The sequence below is a fragment of the Anabrus simplex genome, chromosome 3, assembly GCF_040414725.1.
Source record: "Anabrus simplex isolate iqAnaSimp1 chromosome 3, ASM4041472v1, whole genome shotgun sequence".
NCBI classification, from domain to species: domain Eukaryota; kingdom Metazoa; phylum Arthropoda; class Insecta; order Orthoptera; family Tettigoniidae; genus Anabrus; species Anabrus simplex.
The window spans coordinates 153,785,470-153,804,974 of record NC_090267.1 but is presented as its reverse complement, the minus strand read 5'-3'; positions in this window follow the sequence as shown (position 1 = coordinate 153,804,974).

Sequence of the window (19,505 nt, the reverse complement as noted above, 5' to 3'; positions counted from 1 at the left end):
GAAAATCCATTGTTGCATTAGCACGATGTGCTGGAGCATTGTCATGATGCAAGAGCCAAGTGTTGGGCCTTGACCTTGGACGGAGCTGCTTGAGAGCCTGGATGACCTGGGGCAGACAAGTCTCACTGTATCACTTCGCAGTAACTGTCCTCTGTGTTTCTAGCACAACTCGAGTCAGGATTCCCCGTTTAGTAAAGAATACTGCAATCATGCTTTTCTTCACTGACCTTGACTTTCGCACAGTCACAGGAGTACCCTCATCTTCAAACAGCCACACCATGTTCTGGGATTTTGTTGGGACATCGTAATAATAAAGCCGAGTTTCGTCACCTGTAACGATGCTATTGACGTTACGCGAAGTCCCACTTTCAAACTGTTTTAGGATTTTTCGGCACCATTTCACTCGATGTGCCCTTTGTTCCTCTGAAAGTGAATGGGGCACCCAAAGCGAACAAACCTTTCTAACATGGAGATGGTCGTGTAGAATTGAATGAATAGCTGGTGCAGGGATGTGGAGGGTCTCTTCTACCTGTCGATATGTCAACCGCCTGTCTTGCTGCAATATTTTCCTCACAGCTTCGATGTTTTCCTCAGTCGCTGATTCAAACGGTCGCCCAGAACGAGGATCGCCTTCAACCCCAAAATTTCCCCTCTGGAACTCTTTGTACCAGCGGAAAATTGTTGTCTGATGTGGACAGTCTTTCCCCAGCACTGGTCAACAGTTAATCCACGAGCAAAATTGTAGCGGATAATTGCACGATATTCATCTTTTGACCACACTGACATCTTAACTTGCTTTCAATCCCACTGCTTGGTAACAACTGGTGTGAAGGTCGCGCCTTGCAGTCTTCTAGGCCGCTTTTCACCCCTCTTTTCATCCCTCACCATAACTGGGGTGTCCAGCCAACCGTTTTTGCGTATTGCAAAACTTTCCTAGTGCCCTTTGCAGTGCACTACTACACTCAGTTTCAAGGCGGTCCCGCTAGGTGTGCTGGCAATCCATGTGTTGCGATATCTCGCAAAGTGGCACGCATTGTCTGTACTGTATTTGTTTAGAGTGAATGAAGTTGTAGGATTGGTGTCCATTTCGAGTTGTGACAGTTCTGAAGCCGTAGCGAGAAACCTTAATTGTTTCATTTTCCATTAGGGTCAGTTTGAACATGGAGCTGTGAGGTCTGTTAGAACAGTGTGTTCAATGAAATATAAATAACAATATTTGTAAGTGTGTAGGCCTACTTGCTCTGGTAAGTACTCAGAAAGACCCTTCTGATTGTGTTAGTACCTACATCACTTCATTTCCTCTGGTATTTACTACTTTGTGTTTTGTTTTTAATAGCATGTGTTGAAATGTTGTACGTCGGCATTCGAATTAAACTATCGATTCTTCCGTAAATGCCTCTGCTTACTAATAACAGCTAACCATTATTGCATCTCACCCGTTCTCACTTACGTTCCGGCTGGTCTTACTATATTAAGATTGAAGTTGTCAGAACTTTCTTTCTCCAGTTGACTGTCGTAATTTCCAGTTGACTTTTGTAATTTCGTTCCATTAGTTTCTTATTTCAGGATTAGATACATTTCTAAGTTGATAAATAAAGAGTTGTATCACAATTCAAATAGATGGATCAAGAAGCATCCCTCTCCCGCCGTAATGCCTAGTTTACACGATGCCGGTTGATGAGACACCTGCTGGCGACAGTTGTCCTCTAATTATTGCGGGACAGTCGCTGACCAGTCCAGTTGAACGAGAACCAGTTCACGGGAGGAAGCTATTGCTACGCTACGAGAAATGGCCGAGTGTGCAGCGTCTGTAGTAACCCGTGAGGAATTAAATTTATTTTGTAATTATTGTTCCCGTTTCTACCAACAAGGTAATTTGCCCCTGACTAGTCAGCCGCTCCCAGGCGTGCTCCGTTCGAACCAAGAAATATAAATAACCTAAACAGCTTTCACACCCTGGATTTGATGGGGAACATATAACTAATATGGACACGGTGAGGTCAACTAATAGCTATAACTAATACCAGGCGCAGCAGGACGTCAGTTTAGAGGATAACATGTTTATTCAAAAATAAACAAGAAAATACGATAAAAGCAAAATAAAAAATGATCAAATGTGGTAAGAAAATTTACATGACTCAGTTCTCTCAGTTTATAGAGTTCATCTTGAGAATCAATATATTACAAACTAACCAGCGTATGCCGACACACATACTTAACACTTGCAAGGAAAAACTCTTGAATTTAGCACTTTAACACATTGGTTTGCGTGCTTGCACCACGGTTCTGGTGGGATTGATTAATTATTTCGGCTATTAGATGAGTATTCCCCTTACCTGCACACTTGACATTGCAGTGGAGGTCCCTAACCTTGAAAAAAAGACATGCTTTAATGCGCATTGGGGAGAAAATAAGTAATCTAACTGTACACAATAAATCTACTACGCTGAGTGGTAAAATATCCTACTAATATATACACCTCAGTCATGAGTGAACTTCATGAGCACAACAAAACACTGTGGATCGAAACCACACACCAATAAAAATAACTTGAATGGCAAATATACACAAACAAAGAACAAAAACATGTCATATTTTCAGGTCTCACACAAGAAAAAGCATGCTGCATTTTAGGCAACTCTCACTCACTCACAGTCTCAATGGAAAATATTAATGAGATAAATTTACACTTTGAACAATCACTTCCTATTCAACATAGGTTCCTGAAATAGATTACATGACACAAAACCAATCAACTGGTGGACTTCACAACGCCACGCATACATCAACGTGGATTCCCGAAATAAATTACATGATACAAAATTCAAGAAAATCACAGAGTAGGCTTTAACCTTCAATACATAACTCAACGTTAGTCTCTGAAAAAGGTTACATGACACAAATATTCCTCAGCGCGGTCATATCATAAAAGACAAGACAAAACTAAACGTCGCGATATCAAAATCTCGTCTACAGCAACAACCGAAACACATGGATGAAACCACATAAAATCAACACGCAATGTATAGGCCGCTAAAATAAAACTCTCCTCGGTAGAAACACACATCATCCTCGTCTACCACACGGCGGAATGACTCAAAAGCGGAGATTCAGTCTCCCAAAAATATGTAGCAAATACCAAAACATTCGGGGTCCAACTCTTAACACATGTTGCTCAAAAATTTACTCGAAGCAAGTTACACAAATAAGAAAATGCAGGCCTTTCAAATGAGGAACGCGTCCCCTTACTGATTATCACACAAAATATCACATGTCCTAAAGTTGCCAAAACTGATACAAATATAAATGACGTCGTCTAACATGCGCTCGCAAGAAAGGAAAACAACACCGCGCTGGTCATAAATCATAGCACTCGCGCTTGTAAAGTTAAACTTTAAAAATAAATGACCAACCCTGTAATAATACAATAATACCGGGCGAGTTGGCCGTGTGGTTAGGAGCGCGCAGCTGTGAGTTCGCATCCGGGAGATAGTGGGTTCGAACCCACGGAAAACCATCTTCAGGGCTGCCGACAGTGGGGCTCGAACCCACTATCTTCCGAATACTGGATACTGAATACTGGCCGCACTTAAGCGACTGCAGCTATCGAGCTCGGTACTTGGGATATGAAAAGAGAATACAAGATGATAAGTCTGTCAAGAAAATTTACAAAGGGAATCGAGGTGGCAGAAGATGGAAAGGAAGACCTCGAAACAGATGGCTGGATGATGTGGAGGGGGATTTAAGAAAGAAAGGGATAAGAATATGGAAGAAGCGTGCTGATGATCGTGAGGATTGGGCTATAATTGCCAGAGAGGCCAAGGTCCTGCAAGGGCTGTAGCGCCGAGTAGTAGTAGTAGTAGTTGATACACAAAGGTAGATAGGTGTGCATGAATTTTCCCTGGGTGTATGTTCAGTCCTCAAACCGAAGGCTGGTTGGATCCTCAACAGCTCCACCATCAGCTGTCATAGATGGCCTAGGCATCATTGAAGATGTATACTATGGAAATGAGGCGTGAAGTAGTTTCCCGTTGCTTTCCTCAATAATCCAGAAGTTGCTGTTACATATCAGTCTGCCAAGCCGGCTGAAATGCATGCACCAACCGGTCCTCTCAGCATTACAACATTCATATCAGGGACTGGCTGCATAAGGAATGGCATTACTAGCATTGCTCATACCTCAGTCACTTTCACCTTGTCAAAGTCAAGGATAAGACTGAGCCATACCAGAAGACATAGTGAATGCACTAGAAACACTAGGTCTTGCCAGCAAAGGCATAATATTTCCCCAGTTCGTGTTTAATGTGATCAACTCTTGGTAATCTTAGAACAAATAGTTTCTTAGATATGGACCTGCAAATGGGGTCTTAAAACATGCAAGTTTCACGTCAAGTTGCTCTGAGTGATATCAACAACATTGTGCTTTTCCGACCTTCAAGTGGAATATTTTCTTCGTTAGTAGTTCTTAATTCCATATACTGTACACTACGATGAATGCATCCAAATAGTTTGAAAATTAATTATACTGTAGAGCTATACTGAATCAATCATTTTTTTAATTTGTAGACCTGATGTTAGCTTCTCTTGTAAGTTCACTTAACAAGAATTGAGAGATCACTTTAAAATAATACTTATTAGTTCTTCTTATTTCTTCTTCAGGTGTCATCTCCTCGGAGAAGGTCGGCTACCATCATAAAGATTCTTGCTTTAGAGATGCAGCACGAAGCAGCTCAATAGTGGAACAGTTGAACCAAATTTGATCATCAATCCAAGAAATGCGTCTTCTTCCTGGTCTTCTTCTGTCTTGTATCTTCCCTTGAATGGCCAGCTGCAGTAGATGATATTTCTCTCCTCGCATCACATGACTAAGATATTGGAGCTTTCTGATTTTGACAGTATTTAAAATTTCATTCTCTTTCCCATTCGCTTCATTACCTCATCCTTTGTGACATTATCTCTCCACCTCAACCGCAGTACCCTTCTGTACGTCCATAACTCAAATGCCAGCCTCCAATCTGTCCATTACTTTTTTCTTTATGGTCCAGGTCTCAACTCCATACAAAATGGTGGAGAAGACGTAACATCTCAGAAGTCTAATTTTTAAAATGTAAACTAAGGTCTCTGCTACAGCACACTCTCCTCATTTTATTGGATGCATTTCTGGCTTGGTCGATCCTGGACTTTATTTCCTCAGTAAGGTAAATATTGTAGTTCACATTTGTTCCTACATACTTGTATTTTGTCACTTGCTGTACTGTCTCTCCATTGATCATCAAGCTCTCTTGGTGTTGTATTCGGGATACTACCATAAAACATGTCTTACTTACCTTACTTACCTTACTTACCTCAACTGGTCGCTTGTCTCCACAACTCGGTTGGAAAGTCGCTGTAAATCTTGTAGGCTTTCTGCCAACAACAATGTGCCAACTGCACATCTTACTCTTACATAAAGCCATCTTTGAAGGTAACAATATTATACACTAATTCAGATAATGAAAAAAAATTACTTCGATTCTGGTTCGGTGGGTTTTCGTAATTATTTCAGGAAATTGAGATGGATATTTGAATATTATCTGTTCGTTAGAATATCAGATAGAGGCACCCTTATATTGAACATGCGATATGTTAGAAGCTGCGATTAAAGTAATTCGTTGTGAATATACATTGTTGTTAACCATTGCTGTCATTTCTTGATGGATACAGTACTTTTGCATCCATCTTTCGGCACAGGCCAGAGCAAAGTGTAGCTTCCACTGAAGTCCCAGTCTCATCCATGGCTGTGACAATATGGAAGGTGCTGGGGTATGGGTGGTGCTGATTAATGACATTCAGAGCACAACCAGTGTGTCTGAGTGTCATGAAAGGTGTTGCTCATAGGGTTAGTTGTGCTACAATAGCACTGTCTGACCCAGTGAGGAAAGCAATGGCAAACTACCTCACTCCACATCTTGCCTAGTACGCCTCATTTTGGTACTGCCATTGATTTCTGTGGTTTCCCTATAACTGCATAGCCTTTGGTGATGTTATTTGAGGATCCAACCAGCCTCTGGGCTGATGACCTAACAAAGACAGTTAACCAAAGACTGCACTCTACGCAGACGTATGAAAATGCTGCCAACGGAAATAATGAGCATTTCTCTACAAATCTTGGAAATCAAAGGTTCCTCTAATGGAAATGGAAATATTTAAATAAAACAACGTGAAGATGGGAATTTTTAGCCATAATTAACATTCTAAATTTGTTTCTAGAACGACTTCCCAAACAAATGACACTCCAACTTTATGATGAAATATTAAATAATTTTATAGAACGAAATAAACTCTTTTTTTAAAATTCTGACTTTCTTTAATAAGTACGTTTAGAAATCTAAATAGTTAAACCGTTGACTTGAACGTCGTTCGAATATGTAATTATCATTTTTAAATGTAACGCTTCACAAATATCTATTTTCAAGAAATGCGTCTAGAATCTCTCCCAGAAACTTGCAATGTTCCAACCGATTCCTTTCAACTTAAGCGACGAATTAATAAAGACGCATCTTGGAGGCAACAAATCTCGAGTTCATGAACTAAGTCATACATCATTAACAACTATTGGATTTCAAATCCATGTCTAAGGCTTCTGAAAGCCGACAAGTGCTTGCTCTGTGTGACAGAAACATTTTTCACATGGGTACAGGGTTACTTCCGCTTCCGACTTGGGTTATATATGGATCCCCCTGCAACCCTCGCCATCCGCGAGGTAAGCTAGGGATCATATATCATGATGACATGGTCACCAACCCCTAACACACTCTTCTTGTTATCTAGGGAACAGAAACGGATGAAAATATTTTAATTATTAAACATGAAATATTACCTTCAATAACAAGGGTAACTATAGAAAATAATAATATTATGATTTGTTGTCGCATGGGAAGGGTCTCTCAACAGATGTTTTCTTTCCGTAATATTTATATACTTTTTGTTCCTATTATTTAATGGGAACACAAAGTTTATGGCAAGACACTGTCCTACGTACTGAACAATACCGACTGTATGGAAGTGATCGGAAGTGTTCAATTCTGATTTATGCTCATCACAAAATTCAATTAAAATTCGAGACGTACTTTCAGATGAATTTAAGCGTTGTTGTTGTTGTTTGAGTCATCAGTCCGTCGACTGGTTTGATGCAGCTCTCCATGCCAGTCTATTATGTTCTAACCTTTTCATTTCTACGTAACTATAGCATCCTACTTCTGCTCTAATCTGCTTGTCACATTCACACCTTGGTCTACCCCTACCATTCTTACCATCTACACTTCCCTCAAAAACCAACTGAACAAGTCCTGGGTGTCTTAAGACTTGCTCTATCATTCTATCTCTTTTTCTCGTCAAATTTAGCCAAATCGATCTCCTCTCACAAATTTGATTCAGTATCTCTTAATTCGCGATTCTATCTTTCATCCCCTAAACACAGCAATGTAAAATGAGAGGGCGTTTGCTCTTGGTAAAACTTACAACCGGACTTTTCACCCCGTTTATCATCATAGATAGCACTGCCTGCTGTCCATCTCACAACGTTGTTGAAATCTGCTTCATCAGGCAATCTAAAAACAATTTAACCTGAATATGTATATAGTATGGTCCGCCTCTGTGGTGTAGTGGTTAGCGTGATTAGCTGCCACCCCCGGAGGTCCGGGTTTGATTCCCGGCTCTGCCACGAAATTTGAAAAGTGGTACGAGCGCTGGAACGGGGTCCACTCAGCCCCGGGAGGTCAACTGAGTAGAGGTGGGTTCGATTCCCACCTCAGCCATCCTGGAAGTGGTTTTCCTTGGTTTCCCACTTCTCCTCCAGGCGAATGCCGGGATGGTACCTAACTTAAGGCCACGGCCGCTTCCTTCCCTCTTCCTTGCCTATCCCTTCCAATCTTCCCATCCCCCGCAAGGCCCCTGTTCAGCATAGCAGGTGAGGCCGCCTGGGCGAGGTACTGGTCATTCTCCCCAGTTGTATCCCCCGACCAAGCGTCTGAAGCTCCAGGACACTGCCCTTGAGGAGGTAGAGGTGGGATCCCTCGCTGAGTCCGAGGGAAAAACCGAACCTGGAGTGTAAACAGATGATGATGTTGTATATAGTATACAACTGAAATAATATTGCAGCAAAACTTCCATTATTCGAAACCCCATTAACTGAAATACCGTTTAAGTAAAATCGCCTCCTGCTCTTTTTGTTCAGTTCTTTTTCTAAGATAACAAAAGGGAAAAATAAATTAAATTAAATGGCGTATGGTTTTTAGTGCCAGGAGTGTCCGAGGACATGTTCGGCTCGCCAGGTGCAGGTCTTTTGATTTGACTCCCATAGGCGACCTGCGCGTCGTGATGAGGATGAAGTGATGATGAAGACGACACGTACACCCATCCCCCGAGCCAACAAAATTGACCAATGATGGTTAAAATTCCAGACCCTGCCGGGAATCGAACCTGGGACCCCTGTGACCAAAGACCAGCATGCTAACCACTTAGCCATGGAGAAGGACGGCTAAATCAATGAGAGAGTCACTGAGGCACGTGGCCTTGAGCGTTAGACTATTCAGCCATTGTCTAATCAAGAAGGCCTGGTTAGACTCTTAAAAAGTTCGTACTGACATTGTTCTAGTGAATCTGTTATTGTGTTTTGTTGCCACTGAGTGCACTGTTTCTGTGAGTGTTTCCTATATTGTTTCAGAACTTTAAATCATGTCACTGAATTGGTAGCTGAATAGTAATATTGGAGGTCGTCAGAAAAAATGTATTGCGAATTGTAGCGGTGGAATTTGGCGCTAGTATCTCTGCTATTATCAGACTGAATTAAAATGAAGAATAAACTTAAGAACATGCTTCAGAGATGCCTAAAATAAAATTTAAAAACACGTCTTAAATCGATAAAGTGAACGAGGCTGCACTGTTATGGTTTACTCAACAATGGGAAAAGGGAGTGGTCGTATCCTAATTAGTATTATTAATTTAAAATAGCCTACTCAACCGAAGCACTTATTTCAATGAAAACTACTTTTCGAGTCATTTTCTTCCTTTTGACGACAAAATCAACGTTTACTTATCATCGAAAATTTTGGTTATCTGAAATCGTGTATTTGTTAGTGAGACCTAGTATTTGCAGTGCACCATGTCTTTTAGAATGGACTAGAACACATTTGTTACTTTCATTGACATGTCTCACTCTCATCCTTGGCTATGACTAGCACCGCCGTCTAGATGCCAGTAATGCCATTCCTTATGCTGCTAGTCGCTGTTATGAATAGTGTAAAAATGTTGTGCATTGGATCTGTTGGTGCGTGCATTTCAGTGGGCTTGGCAGACTGCTATGTGATAGTAACTTCTGACTCGGTGACGAAAGCAACGGGCAACTACCTGACTCATTTCCCTAGTATACTCCCTGGCACGTAAGCCTATACGCTAAAGGTACAACCTTACTCTTTCTCCCCTGTTAATACTGAAGGTAGTGGTTTTTAGTTATTTTTAAACGGGTAGGTTCGATTCATGGTCGATAACCATAGAGTTTAGGGGCCCTACTTGCCGATACGACGTCTTGCAGTTACTGTTAATCTGGCACGTTGGCACTGTACAGTCAAGGTTTATTTCATGTTTTGCGAGAATCGCGTATTGCCACTGCTGTATTGTTAAAATGACTAGTGTTACATTTGCGGGCATAATTAGCGCATATTTTCTTTTTATGTGGGACTGTAAATCTGCTTAGGTAGTACGAGGTAAGTAGAATTGTGACATGTTCGAATAATGAATTTAATAACGTAGTTGGTGTGAAATGACGAACGCAGCATTTTATTAATTACCGTCATGTTTCGTCCAATACTTACGTATACAATTAGATTAACATGTTTAAGAAGCAAGACTGCCTGCTGTCATTTCTTGATGGATACAGTACTTTTGCATCCATCTCTTGGCAAAGGCCAGAGTAAAGTGTAGATTCCACCGAAGTCCCAGTCAACATCCATGGCTGTGACAATATGGAAATTGCTGGGGTATGGGTAGTGCTGAGTAATGACATTCAGAGCATGACTAGTGCATCTGAGTGTTATAAAAAGTGCTGCTCATAGGGTCAGTCATGCTGCAACAGTACTTTCTGACCCAGTGAGGAAAGCAATGGTAAACTACCTCACTTCTCATCTTGCCTAGTACGCCTCATTTTGGTGCTGCCATTGGTTTTTGGGGTTTCCTTATAACCGCATAACCTTGGGCGGTGCTATTTGAGGATCCAACCAGCCTCTGGTCTGATGACCTAACAGACACAGAAGAAGCAAGAAAAATCTGCAAGAACTCCTCCGAAAAGGAAAGCAACAATAACTCCTCTATAAAGATCAGTTCATTTCAAATGGAAGGGAATTTCGTTATCAACCTAACCTTGTTTTGTCACGACTTTGCTACGGTTTGCAGACTTAGCCTTTGTGTATTCTTATTGACTTACGGCGCATGCACGTGTAATATATTTGCCAGTGTGTATTATTACAGCGTGGCTTCTCTTCAGTTCGACAAATAATAGCAAATGTCAAGAAGGGAGCTGGCAAGGCAACCACCGAAGAATGCGGATATAGTAATGCGTATATCAAAATTAAGGCAGAAATATATAACATTCACTTGAGTGAGGGTGAGGGAGAGTGTGTGTACTTCCGTAATTCCTCATTAAGCTTGAAAACCGACTTAGTTATGAATATCTTGTTTGATCATTTATTGTCATTTACTTGGGTAAGGGAACCTCCATTATTGATACTTACATTGAGGTTAGTTTGTTGATGGTCATGTCTCGTGTTTTCAATATGCAACTAGTCAAGTTGGCAGCAGTGATGAGTGATTAAAAAAAAAAAGAGAATAGGGCGGCGATATTTGCCTTTCAGTGTAGCCTATAGCCTTACGTAATGAGTACTACACGCCTCTTCAGTGAAGAGAATAGAGCGGCGATATTTGCCTTTCAGTGTAGCCTATAGCCTTACGTAATGAGTACTACACGCCTCTTCAGTGAAGAGTATAGAGCGGCGATATTTGCCTTTCAGTGTAGCCTATAGCCTTACGTAATGAGTACTACACGCCTCTTCAGTGTAGAGAATAGGGCGGCGATATTTGCCTTTCAGTGTAGCCTATAGCCTTACGTAATGAGTACTACACGCCTCTTCAGTGAAGAGTATAGAGCGGCGATATTTGCCTTTCAGTGTAGCCTATAGCCTTACGTAATGAGTACTACACGCCTCTTCAGTGTAGAGAATAGGGCGGCGATATTTGCCTTTCAGTGTAGCCTATAGCCTTACGCAATGAGTACTACACGCCTCTTCGGTGAAGCCTAGGCCAACTATGACAGCTGACGGTGAAACTGTTGAGGTTCCTACCCGTCTGCGAGCTGAGTACTCAGCATCCATACATGCATATAAATGGCATATCCCCCCTTAAATTCGGCTAAAAGAGGTTTTATTGTATTTTAATAGCTCGATCTTAAGGTTAACTGTTCCTCTGTCCCCCAGAGGTACAGCGAAGTACTACTACTACTACTACTACTACTACTACTATACCGCTTTTCACGAGAGTTTAATCCTGATGTAAACAAATAGGCGGAGCACCTTGCACGTGGACATGGACGTAGTTGATTGGAGAAGCAACCGTCGTACGCACTCGACTGTATGTGAGCTCCCAGAAAAATAGTACGTCGCATTTATTTTATTTTAGTTTATTACATGAAGAGAGTTTGGAAGAGTACGTAATCAAATTAACATATGGTTGCCATATATACTGTACCGTTACGTTACGATTGACGTCAGTTTACATGAATATAGATCGGAAGAAAAATGGCGCAGATCAGCTTCAAACGTTGAGAATGCACGGAATAACTTTTTATGACAAGTTCACCGCAATTAGGAGGCAGTGCCTGGCGAGATGGAAAGGAAACTCTATGAGAAATGAACCATTGTACGTAAAAAAAAAATGAAAAACGTTCTATTATTATCTACTTTGGCAACAAGTGTCATGTTGAGACAGGCTCTCTCCTCTACGCCACATGGTTTGCAATGTTGCCATGTGAACGCTCTCTCTCTCCCTGCTCACATAGATGAAATACGTACAATTGTTAACGACAATGACGTACATGTTTTTTGTATTAGTGAAACTTGGCTAAGGCCTACTATCCCTTCCGCTATGGTAAATATTAATAATTACGAACTCGTCCGCTGGGATAGAACGGATGGTAGGAAAGGTGGCGGTGTAGCCCTTTATTTCAGAAATGACTTGAGAGGTAGAGTAATATGCACATCACAAAATGCCACTCAACCGGGACCAGAGTTCATGGTCGTGGAGATCACCGTTAAAGGGACGAAAGTCCTCTTCGCCGTAGTTTATAAACCTCCAGATATAGTGAACATGACGGAGTTGGAAGCTTGTTTATTCAACCTAGTACCAACTTACGAACATATCGTACTATTAGGAGACTTAAATATAAACTTACTGAAAGAATCAGCTCAGAAGGACGAACTACTTGATTTACTGTTTTCCTGTAACCTTACGATTCTCCCATTAAATCCTACCAACCATATATATAGCAATAATCACACTTCACACTCACTAATCGATCTAATCATAACAAACAATCCCCAGAAAGCCTTAAATCACGGCCAAATTCCTGTTCCATCGATCTCAACACACGACCTAGTTTATTTATCCTATTCTCTTCCCATACCCAAATACAAACCTAAGTTCACCACTTGTAGGAATATAAGAGATATTAATTTAGATCAACTGAAGTATGACGCCTACAACCTACCATGGAACGATATTCTACTACTAGACGATATTGACGCAAAAATAGACAAACTAAATTCCCTCATTATTAGTCTATACGACAAACACGCTCCCAAACGACAAGTGAAAGTGAGTCGCCCCCCCTGCCCATGGCTAAATGACGAAATTAAGAATTTGATGGCTCGCCGTGATTCATGGTTCCGACGGTACAAACGTACCCGTAACGAATCCGATTTTGAAAACTATCGGGTACTTAGGAACAGAATTAAGCAAGAAATCAGAAATCAGAAATTTAAGTACTTAAACTGTCTTTCAGGTAAACTGAATGCCAGGAATTCCTGGAAAGAACTGCGCTCTCTTGGTATTGTAAAAGGCCAACAACAGCAACGTGAACCAACTGTTCCCCTAGATGAGCTTATTACACATTTCTCTGAAGAACGAATCGCGTTTAAACTAATCAATCAGGCAGAATTAAATGCGAATCAACCAGCCGTCCCTCCACTTAACCGTCCTCAATTTTCATTCCAAGAGGTCACTAGCAACCAAATTAAAAAAGTACTGTACTCTATTAAATCTAAAGCAGTAGGAGTAGATGACATCCCTATACATTTCATACATAATATAATAGACGCTATCCTCCCGATTATCACACATATATTCAATTACTGTCTCAGAAATGGAACTTTCCCTGCACTCTGGAAACAAGCTAATGTCATCCCAGTGCCCAAGATAAAAGATCCTAAACTGATCTCTGACTATCGCCCAGTTTCTATTCTTCCAGCGCTTTCTAAGGCTTTGGAAAGACTGGTGTACGAGCAAGTATTGAAATATTTAAATAACTATTCTCTCCTTGACCCATTACAATCTGGCTTTAAGAAAGGGCACGGCACTGCCACGGCTCTCCTTAAAGTGACAGAAGACATCAGACTAGCTATGGAACAACGACAACTTACAGTACTAACGCTACTGGTTTTCAGTGGTGCATTTGATACAATAGACGTACAGCTACTAATTAAGAAAATGGAATCTTACTTGTTTGACCCTTTAGTACTGAAGTTTTTTACGTCATATTTGAAAGATCGGAGGCAGCGGGTGATAACTCGCGAAAGAAATTCAGAATGGCGTACAAGGAAAGTTGGCACGCCACAAGGTAGTATTTTAGGACCGTTGCTTTTTACATTGTATATCAATGACATTTTATCTTCTCTAAAAACGTGTAATTATCACCTATATGCTGATGATCTCCAAATTTACTACCATTGCAGCTTAAGCGAATTACCAAACGCAGTAAAATGCATAAATGATGACATGAAAAAACTCAGTGAATATGCTCTCGCAAACAGACTTCTCATAAATCCATCAAAATCGCAAGCTATCATTGTCGGTTCCCAGAAGCTCCTACACAAGATCAATGATTCGATCATTCCTCCTTTACAAATAAATAATAGCACAATTCCGTACAGTAAAACAGTGAGAAATCTTGGGGTAACTATGACTGAAACTCTAAATTGGACAGAACATATCAAAAACATAAGTCATAAGGTGTTTGCTACTCTACACCCACTGAAATTAAACAAAGATATTATACCACTAAACATGCGGCAAAGATTAACACAGACCCTAATTCTTCCTATCCTTGACTACTGTGATGTTATCTTGGTAGACGCTACTAAAGAACAAACTAGGAAACTGCAGCGTATTATGAATTGTTGCCTTAGATTCATTTTTAACCTAAGGTATGATGTGCATATTACTCCTTATTATCAGGCACTGCACTGGTTAAAACCTGATAAGAGACGTGAATATCATATACTTGTCTTAATACACAAACTCCTGCATAGTAACTCCCCCCGGTATATTTCATCTAAACTTCACTTCCTCTCTTCCTTCCATAATCGTAACACTCGCTCGGGCTCCACTTTAGCTATTCCTCTTCACCACTCTTCTGTGTATAATAAATCTTTCATTGTAACCGGATCCAGGCTTTGGAATTCCCTGCCAGTAAGTGTCAGGAGCATTGACTCCTTCCTCAAATTTAAAATATCTTGCCGAGACTTCCTGTTGAGAGATACCGATTGAAGTGTGTATTGGTGTGTATTGTGTGCGTGTGATTGGTAATTATAAAATTAAAAAAAAATTTCTGTTAGTTTTATATAATATAAACGTAAGGGTAGTTGATAAGTTTGTAGATTGTAAGTGTATGTGCAAGTGTCTGTGTGAGATAGAAAAGAGGACTGAAGTAACGAGCTAATAAGCTAATAAGCTGCATATTGTGTGGATGTGTAACTTAAGCTTAATTTAGGAAATAGTATAAGTAGTGTAATTAGTATAATCAGTAATAGGTAACCTTAATATTATTTATTGTATTGTGGTTAAGTGTAAGAGAGGGCCGTGTGCCCTAACTTCGCCACATGAAAGAAGCCATAATAAATAAATAAATAAATAAATAAGAAGATTTTCGTCGTAAACGAACTGTGAATTGCAATTACCTGACCAGAAGATTAGCTGACATAATCAATATAACCATAATAGGAGCCATACGAAGGAAGAATCCAGAAACAAACTACCGGAAAATACGTAAAAACGGCAGGGAAACACGCATAATACATTTCAAATACTGTACGGAAGAAGAGGTGTCGGAATACGGCATTCGTAAATAAGGCCTACACTGACTTAATAAACGGCCAAATTTTCCTCAAATTATACGTATAGCCATGCACCCGCTCACTTCCTGAGTCCCAGACTAGCATTTATCTCAGGGGTGATCAGTTCGAAAACGATAAAAAAAATTATATAAAGAAAATCAAAAACAAATATCGGCGCATCAAATGAACACAGGGATGAACGGGGCATGCAAATTAAGGTTACGGGGGACGACTCATTCATGGATACAAATTTTTGACTCCACAGTAGGACTGGGAAGTGACAACTTAAATTCCATGGGCATACTGGACTAACTACAATAAAAAGATATGGAAAGTGTTTCGTATTGAAATTGCGATGAGGAGCAATTTATTCACTTATTTTGCATACTACACATGATGACAATTTTACATTGGGACACTTTCATCCTGAAAAATAAATGACATTATACTTGGATTTTACCTCACTACTCTGGTAGTGTAAAACATCTGGTGAATTCGCCCCAATTGGTTACTGGGGATCGAATTCACATCCGTATGATTGGACGTTTCACCGCTGGAGATCTCCTTTCGGAGACGAAGGCACGACAGTAACTTTTTACTGTCGTCTCCTCGTTCCGTTTGGACATGAGACACTTCCGGTATGTACATTCTGGTGAGCCGGACACCCACCGTTGAAAATGTTATCGCCTCGAAAAAACGGGAATGTATAATACGGACAAACTCTAGCCTATTATTTCCAGATTCACAAACACGCCAGGTAGAGTTCATTAACTCAAAGCCTATTTCAATATTTACACTTGTCAATACGACAAGACGTACGGAAAGGTTCATTACTATGCTCTGACCCTGAAGACATGTGCCGTCCGTGGGTTATTTACGTATCTACCGCTAATAATCTCCCCGTGAAAACCCAACATGTGGTTCTGAGCAGTTCGACACAGGACGACTGTCCCTATCATATCCTCCTATGATTATTAAATAATATCATTACCATTCTTTATCTGATCATTATCATATTCTTTGACTGCCATCAATTAATTTTATTATTATCATTAATTTCAATTATAATCCTGTATTTGATTATTATCATTTGTCATCCGGGATGATTATATGCCAACCCTTGCCGACGTTTCAAACGAAGGGTCGTTCTTCCTCCTAATTTATCCGCACAATATAATGATCAGCTTCCTCATAATTATTATTATTATTATTATAATTATTATTATTATTATTATTATTATTATTATTATTATTATTAGTGGAAATCGTGATTATCGTAACCCGTAATCATCCTCGCTATAATACTTCAACTTCTCGCTCTTATTATTTTCATCAAAAAAATAAAAATTAAAAAGTAGCTTCATTGGTTATTCTTCTTCTCTTTCTTCAAATATTTTATTTATTATTATTATTAGTTAAAAATCTCAAATTTTTCATTTCAACTCCCAACATCATTATTATGTCCAAAATATAAAAAAAAATTCTTCAAAAAAGTAGTTTTTTATTTATTATTATTAATTTTAAAAAATTAATTTCGCCTGTTACACAGTAGTCCACTCTTAATATGTTTAACGCATAACCCCTTTTACAATTCCGATTTATCTTGGCACTAAGCACTTGATTTAAGACAAGATTCACTTGGAGTATGATTATTGTTATTATTATTATTAAAATGGAAAGATGATATTTTAATTTCCACTCTTTAGAATTTAGTCACATATGTTAAATCCCGTTATGAACCACTAAGATCTGCTTTATATCGGTCGGGACAACACGGTATTCGGGACCGTACCTTCAGTTTCGTATTGCCGTTAAATTTTATATGGGGACACCTGTCCTCCCAAGACACATCTCACAACCTATGGCACATCGCGGCTGGGTAAATACCTCCACTGCCGGCGATTGCTAAACTATTCCTTCCAATTTGAAGTCCATTTCCTTTCATCGGAACTCTTCAAACATTTAATTCATAAATTAATCCTCGGTGCGTGGATTCTACCACTAATAACACCGGCATCTGTATTTTATATCGTCTTAGGCCTTGAGATTCATCTATTTCATCATTACAAACAATACGGCTCAATTTATTTCACGCCGGATATTCGTCCCTCATGACTTCCAACTCTAAATATGGGCTCAAACCATTCTGGGCTTTTAACATATCGTGACCATTCTCATTCACGTGCCTATATCGCTTTTAAACACATTTTTAATGGTTAAAATAAAGTCCAAAAACGTAAAATCAAAAATTTACGTAAAATCAAACTGATTACGCGAATGAAAGTCTTTAACGCTACATGTCATCTCCACATTGATTATTATATTTGCACTGGCTAACTCACGAAGCACTGTCATTATTATTATACTTTAACTTGCAAACACATAAATATTATTATTATTATTATTAATTTACTTTCCTTTGTCAACTCACAAACATTATTATTATTAGTATTTTAATGACCTTCCGTACGCAACACAAATTTTACATACTCTGGCTCTTTCATAATCTGGCTGTCTAATAGAAATTATTCCTAATTAAAATACAAATGATCACCGCAGTGAATGAAATTCAAATAAATGGGTTAGCACAAAAAAACAATTTAACACTTGAAATGAACTTAAGTCAAAGTATTACGAACAGCATGCATTAATTGATAGAAATATATCCCATATTTACATTATATACAACAAACAAATACTCAAATTAATTAATCTAACCCATTATTACGTTAATATAAATTAGTTCGTCCGTCTAAGAAAAAATAAAATCATGGACTCGGGAGGCGGACCATGTTAAGTAACCATAATTAATTTACACTGAACCCCGTTTAGTCGCGATAACATCCCCCAAATATCAAAATTGTGTACTCATTCCTATGTAGAATTCCATTGTCTCGTAGCGGATGAGGTATAGGCCTTACGGCCCCATGGTGATCTACTCGTCCATCATGTCGCACAATACAAATTTAACACAATAAAACACTTCTGGGTGACTACCCATGATTAATACCTTATTACACTATTTTACACAAAAATACTAATAAAAAGAAACACTTATAGGTGCTCCTAGACCCCTGACACTCGCACAATATACTCTTCATATACGCCCGAAACACACGTCGTGACACATTACGACGAAATGTCGTTCATTTGAACCGGCGCGTATCGCGTCTTCAACCGGCACTTCCTGGTTTATTTCTAAGCCGTCTTGATAATCGCCTAGCTCCTATAATTCCCTGCTCGGATAGTTATTCGCCGTCTATCTTGAGGTGTTTACTTCAGGCCCCGCACACTGCCTTCCAAAGGTACTATCGGCGTTCCGTTAATTATTTATTATTCAATCACATGACATTTATTAAATTCAACATAGAGTAGTACTGATTATTTTACACTCGGTACTATGGATAATTTCACTGGTCGTATTCATTCTCCTAATAACTCACGCACTTTCAGCTTTAACTGACTTCGAATGCGTCCCGAGGTACTGACTTACAGAGTCAACGTGTCAGAGTCTCAACTACTTCATCCGACCGGTCACAACTGGTGACTTCAAACGACTGGGGTCTGGTAAGAACTGCGTGAGTGAGGTCCCACTACTGGACTTTTATGGACGATATGGTTTCCCGCCGGGGTCATCCGCGGTCAGCTCCTGGGGAGGGGGGTTGGTTATCCTAAATCGGCATGTGCAGGTGGATTTAGATCTCTTGCTTTATCCCACTTAATACACTGGCGATACACATTCATGTGTCGTATTCTGAACTCATATCGTTCGGTGATCATGGAAATATCACTTAATTTCTGTCCTCCACCTTTCGCGCGCTAACTCGGCGTCCCTGATGGCGTGCTCATCTCGACCAATGGCGAGATAGCGTGGGTCATTTCCACGAATTCATTACTTGAATTTATTACGATTACATTTAATCAACATGGGAATGATATCACAAAAATCCCCTCTATTCAATTATGTGGTTGGAATAATTTAATTATTGTTATCGGAGAAGCTAACTGGAGTTCACTCTGAGTTTTTATTATGTTGGTTTATCTGCGGGCCTATGATAAATTTTCTCATTGGTCAACACCGCTTCGGTT